The sequence below is a fragment of the Chrysemys picta genome, chromosome 14, assembly GCF_011386835.1.
Source record: "Chrysemys picta bellii isolate R12L10 chromosome 14, ASM1138683v2, whole genome shotgun sequence".
Lineage (NCBI taxonomy): Eukaryota > Metazoa > Chordata > Testudines > Emydidae > Chrysemys > Chrysemys picta.
This window is the reverse complement of record NC_088804.1, coordinates 17,676,568-17,688,986: the sequence shown is the minus strand read 5'-3', so window position 1 is coordinate 17,688,986 and position 12,419 is coordinate 17,676,568. Positions and strand designations below refer to the sequence as shown.

General features: G+C 41.8%; 1 protein-coding gene across 3 annotated transcripts in view; it reads left to right on the top strand.

Annotated features, from left to right (window-relative positions):
- Positions 1-12,419, top strand: part of NKD1 (NKD inhibitor of WNT signaling pathway 1) — a 156,101-nt gene that overhangs the window by 36,924 nt on the left and 106,758 nt on the right. The gene's annotated exons all lie outside the window — the stretch shown is intronic.

The following is a 12,419-nucleotide window of genomic DNA, read 5'->3' as shown; positions in this document are numbered from 1 at the left end:
ATCCATTTGTGTTGTGGTTAGAGCTGATGCTGGTTTTCCATTTTATGGGCCAGATACTATGCTTGGATGCATATGTGCGCTCCCATTGACTTAAACCATTTGGATATTTTATTTATAGTCTGCTTTACAGGGACACTCATCGCTTTAGCATCTCAGTACATCAGTGCAGCATCCAAGTACCACCCGCACTTCCTAATCCCTTATGCCACAAATAAAGTGGATTTGGGCCAAATTCTGTTTACACTGACGCAGCCTCTTCCATTGGGGCTGGACAGACGAAAATATGAGAAGATTTGGTTCAACATGATTGAAGCTTTTATAATCCACCCCCTTTTCACAGGCATGTTCATTTTGTTGCAGAGGTCGTAGCAATATTAATGAAAATGCAGACTTGAACATCAAGAGGTGACACTGTTTAGTTGCTGTAGGAATGTGGAGATTGACAGTAATGTCTGGCATTGTCACTGTTCTCTCTATACGCTCGTTGTCTGAAGCTAATAAAAGAAAAATGTAAGATGTATAGATAAATGCAGAGCACCTTACGGCTCTCCGTTAGATTGGCTCATTAGTAGTTCACCCAGAGTGGAAGGACCTGCTTAGCTTTGTGAGGATACATGTACTATATCATGCAGGCTATCCGTTCCACAGGAGCATGCCCAACATTGCCAACTCTCACAACTTTATTGTAAGGCATATGATTTTTGCCTCTGACATAAAAAGCTGCAGCCTTTGTCCAATTTTGGGGAGGGTCGGGGGTGGAGACAGAAGACTGCCCTCATAGTGCCCTGTAGCCTAGTAGAAGGTTGACTAACCTACAAACCCAGAGGCCATGATTTCTAGTCCTAGTTTCTCAACTGACTGCCTTTCATAATTCTGTGCCCTTCACAATCCTTATTTACTACTGTATTTTTATTATTTGTATCCAGTTAATGGGCTTGTCCCTTTAAGAATAGGGTGTGGCCAATCTAAAGTGTTTGAGACTGAGAGCATTGTGTGGGAGACTTTGCCTATGTGTCCAGAGACTGGGAGACCCTCTCCGGTATGTCTACACTGCGATTAGACACCCGCGGTTGGCCTGTGCCAGCTGATTTGGACTCAGGCTAAAGGGCTGTTTAATTGCGATGCAGATGTTTGGGCTTGAGCAGAAGCCTGGGCTCCAGGATCCTGAGAGGATGGAGGGTCCCAGAGGTCAGGCTGCAGCCCAAGCCCGAACCTCTACACTAGGGTTGCCAATTTTGGTTGGACGTATTCCTGGAGGCTTCATCACATGACATAATATTTAATTAAAATTAATCTTCGATGACGGCAGACTCCAGGAGAATCCTACTCTACACTGCAATTAAATAGCCCATTAGCCTGCGTCAGCTGACACGGGCCAGCCGTAGCCATCTCATTGCAGTGGAGATGTACCTTTGTGTACTTTCCGAAAAGATCAGAAGTGGATTCAACACATTGATCTGTACAAAAAGCAGCCTGATGCTCACAGGTAATGCATTACTGCTGATAGGGGACTGGGTGCCTCAGGGCATTGCTAATGAGTTATAGAGCCTTTCAACGTAGGTCATCAGTTCAAATCCTGCCCATCTCAGCAGGGAGTTAAAAACCGTCTCCTCATTAACAAATGTTTTGTAGCTCCTCTATGAAATGAGTTTGGTGAGTCTCAGTTCCAGCTCCCGCACCACAAATTCACTACCATGCTTTGTACTTTCTTTTATTGTGTACAGTGCCGAGCGCAACAGGGGCCTGATCTCAGTTGGGTCTCTAGTGAGAGCTCCTGCAACTGAGGCCAAAATCTTCATATATTTGTCATGTTGTAATTGACACACACATATAAAGGGTGGGCAGGGGAGTTGAAAAGAGAGGCCAGAAAAACACAATTTAATCTTTTTAAAAAAATCTCTTAAATGTTAAGCAAATCGCACGATTCTGATGGGTCTGATTCATGATTTTTGAATTTGGGGTGTTGTCAATATTGCAGTTGTGGGGTTGGGTTTATTTTATTTTTCCTTTCTCACTTGTTCACCATGTCTCTCAAGGTGTCGGAGTCTGATCTCAGTTATGCAGGTGTGACTGCAGTTTGCACCTGGAGTTAAGGAAGCCCCCAGAAATTTTTCACCTTGTACGCACAGTGGCATCTCCCCCCACAGCAACAGCTTGGCTCCTGTCCTGTGGGCTGGGCCCATCTCCCTGCTCTGGGTGTTGTGACCTAGTGTGCGGGGTCGCAGCACCAATCAGGTTTGTTCTGGTCACCTCTCTATCATCATGCAAGGGCCACTGGGCCAAAGTTCAGTGAGTGACATTGCAACCTGGCATGCAGGGGCCTCCTTGAGGCACAGCTGAGCCAAACCTGAGTGGTGCTGGGACCCCACACACTGGGTCGAAGTGCTACTTGGTTTGTGGGGGCCTTTAAAAGGGGTGTGATGTTCCTCCTCTGGGTGGCCTTGACCCCCAATTGGCTCCTTTGCCAATAGTACGCACTGTGCATAAGGTGCGTATGGCTGCAGGTCACTGCAGATATTCTGGGCTAACACCTAACTGGGAGCAGAATCAGATCTCCCTTGAACTCATGTATTCTGCACCATTTCCTTGCTTATCCCATCACTCTTTGCATGAAATGGTTCTGAGTTCCCTGTTTGCTCCTGGTTTTTTGAGCTCCTTACCCATTTGAACAGTTCTTCTCTCAGTCCCTTAAATGATGTTTGAAAACCTCTATTAGGTCATTTCAAGATCTTTCTGTCTTTAGCCTGGAAGCAGCGCTATTCATGAAATGGCCTATACCAATAGCTGTCTTCTGTGAACAAGCTGTAGATTCAAAATATGGAGCTGTATCATCTTCTATGGTAAAACCAATGGAAAGGGAGTCAGGGGCAGGGAGAAAATCTCCTTTGCTACCCTCTTGGAGAATCCACTGCCACCATCCTATCAGGGGGAAGGCTTTGTCTCCCCTGTGGAATAGGCTGGGGTCGGCTCAGAAACGTGGAGGATCCCCAGTAAGCCAGAAACGTGGCGGGTCCTTGTGTTTTGTACAGGGGTAAATAACTCTTCCGTACTCACTTTTTCCACACCATTCATGATTTTATAGACCTCTATCATATCCCCCCTCATTTGTCTCTTTTCTAAGCTGATATAATGATATAGTGGTGCATAGACTCCATGTCTCTGCACCAGCTCCTGGTAGCAAGCCTCCCAGTTCCCTGGCAGCAGGTCTTCCTGGTTGCATCAGTCCTCTGTGGAAAAGATAAAACAGCCCCTTCTCTTGGTGGGTTAGATGGGGCTGGAGGAAGGATGATGCTTGTTGTCCACCTTGGCCCTGCCCCTGGCCTGTCTACTCTTTCACCCTGCCTGCCTAATCTGAAACCCCTCCCCTTGGGCCCATGGAGCAGCCATTAAGGGTCAGAAATGGTGTGTGTGTGTGTGTGTGTGTGTGTGTGTGTATAATGCTGTGAACTCTGTTGAGACCCACTTCTGTGTGAGGGGATGGGAGGAGGAACTTATGCAAAGGGTTCTCTTCCATGTGTGGGTATTGGAGAGGAGCGGCTTAATTATCCAGACTAAGGTGTTCACATGTAAGGCAGAATAGGATGGGAGGAAAGAGTGTACTTGGTAGAATTTCTGCTGGGTAATTTCTGTATAGAATCCAGGCCCCTCTTTTTATTTTTTTCCTTCATTTTTTGACAGTTTTTTTTCTTGATTCCTCCTTTTCTCAGTCATTTGAAATAGGAAATGTAACTTGAAACTTGAAGCAAAAAATTTGCTTTGAGAGATCAAGAGTCTTTTAAGCTGCTTATTGGATCAGCAGTGGCAAAGTTATCATGAGGCTTGAACTCTTTCTACGGGTTTAATGGAAGCAGCGCTGTGCTGGGGCAAACATCACAACTCTATATCCTCAAGGGAAACTGGCTTCTTTACACATACAAGCAGAACTAAATATTGTACTTTGATGTACTTCAGACTTTTTTTATTATTATTACTACTTTCAACCTGTTGGGAGTTGGTTTTCTATAACCCCAGTTAAGGTTTCCCTTGATGTTGTGTGGTTCTCATGTATATTATAAAACTGGAAAGAAGGACACTTCTTATAGGTGGTTCTGAGTAGCTTGCTATAAGGTATGGATTCGTACCAATGTGGGCCTTGTATGCCTACATAAGAACATAAGAATGCCCATACTTGGTCAGGCCAATGGTCCATCTAGTCCAGTATACTGTCTTTTGACAAAGGTCAATGTGAGACGCTTCAGAGGGAATGAACAGAACAGGGCAATATATTGAGTGATCCATCCACTGTTATCCAGTCCCAGCGTCTGGCTGTCCTAGATTTAGGGACTTACAGAGCATGGGGTTGCATCTCTGACCATCTTAGCTAATAGATGTTAACGGACTTATCCTCCATGAACTTATCTAATTCTTTTTTTAACCTACTTATACTTTTGGCCTTTACAACACCCCCTGGCAATGGGTTCCACAGATTGATTATGTGTTGTATGAAGAAATACTTCCTTATGTTTGTTTTAAACCTAATGCCTATTAATTTCATTGGGGGACCCCTGGTTCTTGTGTTTTGTACAGGGGTAAATAACTCTTCCGTACTCACTTTTTCCACACCATTCATGATTTTATAGACCTCTATCATATCCCCCCTCATCTGTCTCTTTTCTAAGCTGAGCAGTCCTAATTTTTTTAATATCTCCTCACATGAAAGCTATTCCATACCCCTAATAATTTTGGTTGCCCCTTTCTGTACTTTTCCCAATTCTAATATATCTTTTTTGAGATGGGGGTGTATGTGACCAGAACATCATGCAATATTGAAGGTGTGGCCATACCATCCATTTTATATAGTGGCATTATGATATTTTCTATCTTATTATCTATCCCTTTCCTACTGTTTCCTAACATTTGGTTGTCTTTTTTGACTGCCACTGCACTTTGAGCAGATATTTTCAGAGAATTATTCACAATGACTCCAAGATCTCTTTCTTCAGTGGTAACAGCTAATTTAGACCCCATCATTTCATATATATAGATGAGATTGTTTTCCAATATGCATGACTTTGCATTTATCAACATTTATTTTCATCTGCTGTTTCGTTGTCTAGTCACCTAGTTTTGTGAGATTCCTTTGTAACTCTTCTCAGTCTGCTTTGGACTTAACTATTGAGAAATTTTTTATCGTCTGCAAATTTTGCTAGCTCACAGTTTACCCCTTTTTTCCAGATCATTAATGAATATGTGAACAGCACTGGGCCCAGCACAAATCCTTGGGGGACCCTGCTATTTACCTCTCTCCACTCTGAAAACTGGCCATTTATTCCTACCCTTTGTTGTCTTTTAACCAGTTACTGATCCATGACAGGACCTTTCCTTTTATCTTTTGACTGCTTAGTTTGCTTAAGATCCTTTAGTGAGGGACCTTGTCAAAGGCTTTCTGAAAGTCTAAGTACTCTACATCCACTGGATCACCCTTGTCCACATGCTTCTTGTCCCCCTCAAAGAATTCTCATAGATTGGTGAGGCATGATTTCCCTTTATAAAAGCTGTATTGACTCTTCCCCAACATGTTGTGTGCATGTATGTGTCTGATTATTCTCATCTTTACTATGGTTTCAACCAGTTTGCCAGGTACTGAAGTTAGGGTTACTGGCCTGTATTACCTAGGGTCACCTCTGGAGCTATATTAGAAAATCGGCATTGCGTTAGCTATCCACCAGTCATCTGGTACAGAGGCTGATTTGAATCCATGTGTAAAGCAGATGTTTTAATGTTGCAGTATCTTATTACTGTCATATATCATTTAAAATGTCTGCAAAGTGCTTTGGGATTCTTACACGTTTTCATTATTTACTGTGCTCTGCAAAATATAATGCATGCACCAAATATGTGAAGGTAATTTCTGTGTATCCAGTTGACCACAAAAGCCCTGATCTTGCAACTTGATAGGACAGGGCAGACCCTTAATTTTAAGCAGAGTCCTGTTAAACCTAGTGGGACCTTGAGCAGGTATGAGATCAGCAGGTTCAGGGCTTTAGTTACTATGCTAATATTCTCTACGGGATGTTTTCAAGTAATTTCCATTGTTTTGCGGCTGTGTCCAAAAGTGAGTGGATAGTTGGTACAATACATGTTTGTTTAATACATGCTACTGTTTGTTTGATGAAGTAGATATGTATTTATGCAGGTGGGATGCGGAGTATGAACAGGAGTAGTGTAAGAGGATGAAACATCAGGTTTCAATCTTGTAGATTCCTTGCAGCTACAGTTGCAAATCCAGGCAGTGTCTGTGTTTGTCCTTCAAAGATAGATAAATTAAATACCATGCATTTCACTATCTGGAGATCTATCACATGAGACCTTTAAAATTCTCTCTTTTGCAGTGCCTTTAAAGGTCCTATAATACTCTTCCCCATCCTTTATTATTCAACCTACTGTGCACCATTTGGCTGATTCCATCTATGCAATAGGTGTGGTATGTCAGTGGTGTATATAGCTTGTGGAATGCTTTGAAATGTTCTAGAACAGGGGTTGGCAACCTTTCAGAAGTGGCGTGCCGAGTCTTCATTTATTCACTCTGATTTAAGGTTTCGCGTGCCAGTAATACATTTGAACATTTTTAGAAGGTCTCTTTCTATACGTCTATAATATATAACTAAACTATTGTTGTATGTAAAGTAAATAAGGTTTTAAAAGAGCCCCCCAGAGCTGCCAGGACCCGGGCAGTGTGAGTGCCACTGAAAATCTCGCGTGCCATAGGTTGCCTACCCCTGTTCTAAATGAGGTGCTATGAACATGCAAATATTATTCATTTCTATAATGAAAAAAATATTACTTCAATGATTGTCAGATATGTGTGTGTGTGCGTGTGTGTGTGTGTGTGTGTGCGTGTGCATGTGTATATAATAGAAATTTATTTTAAATCATTCCACATACATTAATGTTTAAATGTGGGAAAAGACTTACACTATATACATGGAGCGTATTATTGTATGTCACTGCTACAGGGTTGTTGGTTCAAACCCTGCAGTCCATACTCAAGCGAAATTTCATTTGAACCATTGGAAGTTTTGATTGAGTAGTGACTTAGTAAAGATGGTGGAATTTGGAGCTGGTTGGAAATTTTTTGAGGAAATTTTTTTGTGTTGGAAAATGCTGATTTGTTCAAACCAGAACTGTTCACGGGGAAGGGTCAGGTTCAACAAATTTCCCATTTTGAAAAAAAATTGAAAAATAAGTTTCATAATTGTTGAAACCTCTCATTTAGACATTTTCAAAACAAAGTTCAAGGTTTCTAAATTTAAGTTCATAGTTGAAAAAAATAAACACTTTGAAATTATCATAATGAAATGTTTTGATTGATCTGAATTTTTTTTTCCAGATTTTTTGATTCACATATATTTTTTGGATTTTGATTTTGTCCTGATTTGGATGGGAAAACAGTTTGAAATCTCAAATATTCTCATGAGATAGGAAAACTGTTTCCCACCCTGCTGTTTGGGACTTGTCCCACATGCTGTATGGAAGCACATGTTTAAAGTCTGTCTTGACCTTGCTTTATAAATAACACTATATGCTATGTCTACATTTGTTTATTGCTAAAAATAACGGGGACATACAATAATTGTATATCCAAGCTCATTACAGTGAATGCTGCACTTTCATATAAAGAACAGGAGTACTTGTGGCACCTTAGAGACTGCAACTCAAATGCTCCCTCAGATGAGAGGATTCAAACTACATCCCTTCAAGAAGGCCTAAGCTGCACTTGACTATAAAGGGTGTCTTAGCTAATTAGTGTATTAGAGCTCATGGGCCACAGCTCGTGAGTTCAGAGCTTCTGCTAATTATGTTTTGAATGTAATTTTAGTTAAACTATTAAATCTTTGTCCCAGGGCTGTTCTCATTAGACAGAATTCTAGCTCTTTTGGATTTTCTTTGTGCAGAATTTCTTTCTTTACAAATGGATGGAGGCACATCTGGTAATGGCGATGGGATACATGTGGGTCCAAGAAACTGCTGCTTAAGAAACACTGCAATAAAATTTTCTTGTAAAATAGTGAAATCGCATCATAAAACTCCACATGAGGAAACCTTGATCTTTACCTGGTTTTTATGAGAGGGCCTAGTACAGTTTATCATCAAACCTGAGTGCACATGAAACCCCAAGGGTAAAAAATGGAAATATTTTTCTTGCTTAGAGAGACGTTGAAGCCACCAAGATGATTATTTCTCCTTCTACCCTCAAACCCACCCTATTATTTATATTGTGGATCAAGCCTAAGGATTCCAACTAGGGATTGGGGCCCTATTATGTTAAGCACTGTAGAAGCGCATAACAAAAAAGATGGTCCCTGGCTTGAAAGTCTTATGCTTTGTAAGACAAAAGGCAACAGGTGGGTGCAACTAATGGATGTAAGGAGCATAAGGGAATAATGAGACAATTATAATCACCCTAGGATTCAGGCTGTGTCAAAACCTTCCAAATTGCAATCTAATTGTCAACAGCTTTGGGGTTTGTAATTAAATTTTGCAGGACGTTTGCCCATAATGTGGATTAGGTCCTTTTTGTTATTTAAAAAAAAAATTAACAAACATGAGGTTTTAAAATTGGCAGTTGCTCAAATTTATCTTTCCTTAATATTTAATAGGCATATCCAAATAAATGTGGAAACTTCTTTGTAATGGAAATGAATGTGCTATTTTGTGGTGTCCGAGATCTATGTAATGGACTGTGACAGTTCCTGCAGTGCTGTCAGGTGAAAAACTTGCTTTCAGAAAGGGCCAATTGACAGATGTACACGCTGGAGAATAATGCCTCATGTGCTAGTCAGAAGATGCATCCTACTTACTGCCAACACTCCAAGTGCATGCAGGAATGGAGGCGCAGGGTGGAAGCAAGACAGGTGAAGCCTCCTATTAGTCTCAGGCATGTAAGAGTATGTCTACACTGCAATTAGATACCTATGGGAGGCCCGTGCCAGCAAACTCGGACTTGTGGGGCTTGGGCTAAGCGGTTGTTTAATTGGGGTGTAGACATTCCGGCTTAGGCTGCAGCCTGATCTCTGTGACCTCCAGAGCCCAGGTCTGAACGTCTACAGTTAAACAGCCCCTTAGCCTGAGCTTCGTGAGCCCGAGTCAGCTGGCATGGGCCAGCCGTGGGTTTTTCACTGCAGTGTAGACATACCCTAAGAATGCTGACAGAGAAAACTGAGATATAGAGAGACTTCGGAGTGGATGCTCCAGGGAGGAGAACGGAAGCAGCTCGCTGTGCCCTGAGGGATAAATGTGGTCCGCTCCTTGTTGGCTGTGGAGGGTCCTCTTGTAGCAGGGCCAAGTCAGTTGTGAGGTTCAGGATGTGGGGTGTCTGTGCAGGGAATGTGCGTCCATAGAGCTTAACTTGGTGTTGGCTGCTTGCATGCTGCTGTTCAGTAAGGCTTTGGGGACTGGTCATTCTACTGTCCACTTCTGGGAGCACTGGGGAGAAGGATCACTGGGGAGAAGGATCCCCAAATGTGGGCAGTGCTGGCTGAAATAGAGGGAGTGGCCAGAAAGTGTCTAGCTGCCTCCCTTGAGTGGGCCAGTGCTCTGAAGTGATTCTCTCTCTCTCTCAGTGCTTGGCTGGCTGTTGCTTGTTCACATGCTCAGGATCTAAGTGATTGCCATAGGTGGGGTCGGGAGGGTTTTCCCCTAGGTCAGAGTGGCAATGACCTTGTTTTTTTTCACCTTCCTTTATAGTGTGGGGTGCGGGTGCTGGGATCATCTGGGTATATCTCACTAAGCAATGTCTTGCTATTGTAGGGGCCTCAGACACTTTGTTCCCACCTATTCTGTGCTGTGGCACACACTAGTTTCCTCTCCTGAGGGTTGTAATACTTTGGTCTAATTTCAGTTATTGGCTTTAGTGTGTTGGTGGCTTGTGATATACAGGAGGTTGGAGCAGATGATCTGGTGGTCCCTTCTGGCCTTAATCTCTGTGGCTGTATGGAACGGAATGTGAATTAAAGCTCTTCCTATGATGGAGCCCAAAGGAGGGCAGAAAGCTCTGGTCTCTAAAGGGATGCATTCCTTCCAGTCCGCAGTACAGTGATGTGGGGGGAGGGTTTTTCTTGACACCAACCTGCACCAGCTTTGCTGAGTATGACCATTTCCAGTTATTCATTTTGTTAGGTAAAGTTTTAGGGCTACATCCTGTCACAGCTCCACACAGGCATCAGTGAGATTTCTGCATGCAGAGCATGTATTCAAACAGCAGGTTCAAACAGCTTGCCACTAGAGCCAGGTGGGAAGTGGATTTTCCCTGATGTGATTTAAAAAAAAATTCTATTCCAAAATGGAATGAAAGCTCAATATTTTGAAATTTCCAGTGAAATAAAATTCCCAAACCCCCTTCATTTTGGGTTGATTGAAATGTTCCATTCCAATTATGACTTATTTGTTTTATACAAAAATAATATAATATTTTTAATGAAACAAAGAGTTGTTTATATTTTTGCCCTTATTGAAACATTTTTTAAAATTTTTCTTTTTGAAATGGAATGTCATCAAAATCGACACAAATCTGAATTTTCTGATGGAAAATGTAAAAATGTTCCATCAGAAAACTTCTGAGCAGCACTACGTGCTACGGTTTGTCCACAGATGTTTTCAGTTGAATGAAAGAGGAACTGATGCAGAATCTGCAATTATGCATTAAATGAGGCCTTTTTGTCCTGTTTTAACCCACGTAAGCCACCAATTTCAGACTTATCTAGGATATCACAAATCTCACTGCCCAATTTAGCAGAAACTACATGGCAAGATCTCAAAGTTTGGGGTTACTTGGATCTAGGATTGTTGTTGTTCTTGTTGTTTTGGGCTAATCTTCATCATGAAATAAACAATCCGTAGTTCAGTAATTGTGCAAGTTGTTCAGTCTTAATTTCCTTTTTTTCAGTCACAAATATGTCAATTGTCAGCTGCAATGCCTGTGGCACTAGACCTGTTAACATTCTGCATCAGAAGTTAAGAGCATATCTGTTAAAATAGGATCATCTTCCGAGGATCTCATCAGGGGAAGAAAGCTGGATGGAGACAGAATGTGTAAAGGGGACACTACACCTTTCAAATAGCCATTATCATTTTCCTTCTTGACGTCTGAAGATAAAAGTAAAATGAAACAGGACTTACAATCCATCCAACCCTCCTCCCTCCCTCAGCTTTATCTCATCCCTCCTTCCAATGTACGGTGTGTCTTGACTGTCATTATGTTGTGATTGCTGAGTTCTAAGGTGTTCATCTGTATACAGAAATAGACTTTGTCAAAACGCTAGCTGGTTTTGGTATCTGGGATGTATAGTCCACTAATTACTAGGCAGAAGTCGTCAGCCTCATTTTTACATTGGTTTAATTAAGGGAGAACAAACATTTAAAAAGACCCTTAAAATGCTAATTCTGCAAATAATTAGCTGTCTTTAGCTCTCTAATCTGATGTGTGTTAAAATTCTGAAAATGTTTTCGTACGACCTCAAACTAGAGAGTATTCAAGTTTATTGTTTAGTGCTCGATAAATTTTGTTGGTGTTCTGATAAAGGCACATTGTGAAATCCATTTGCTGATGAACTGTGAACTGTTCTATGGCTGTCAAAAATATGTTTCCTGTACAGATACTGTGATAGTGAGGGTGAGGGCTGCATTTCTTACATTTCAAACCTCATATAACTGTAGTTTGCTACAGTTAGCATAGGTGATAGGACAGGATTAAGAGCTCAGAATACCTTGGTAGGAAAGAAGGGCACAAAGAATATTGAGGCATCTGGGCATAACATCAAAGGGAAACTGAAAAGGCAGCTATGCCCAAAATTTTAAAGAAGAGTCATAGACTCCATTTGAACTCAAGTGGTGCTAGGAAGTATCCCCGGAAACTCAAGCTGAAATTCCCCCTTGGGATTTCCTCATTAGTTTACTTCCCTTATGTCCCCAAAACTCTCTTTAGCAGGGAGAGCCGATTGCTTGTTTATTTTATGACCCAAATGCCTCTTTTGGTAGCTTGTTTCTAAACTCAGGTGTCTTAAAAAATTCTCCGTGGAACAGTGAGGTGGCATTCTGATTCTGGGACCTGAATTGTTATCACTACCTTTTCTGTGCAACTCGGCTCTGCTCCAATTCCTCTCTTTGTTTCTTCTTTTCTGAATCAGATTAAATGTCTCTATCCTCCTTTCCCTGTGGGGATGGTATATTTTCTTCTTTGTCCTTGAGTTTCTTTTTCCCTGCCCTTCCCCCACCCATTCCTTTTCTCCCCGGCCTTTTTTCTTCTGTTCCCTCCCTCTCTTCTGCTCTGCTTTTTCCTTCTTTCAGGGAGAGCAGCCTATAGATAACACATGACTCAAGTGCAGAAGCTTGCACTGCTGTTCTGTAGCTGCTTTTGCTGGTTGCCCTGCAGTGGCTCATCA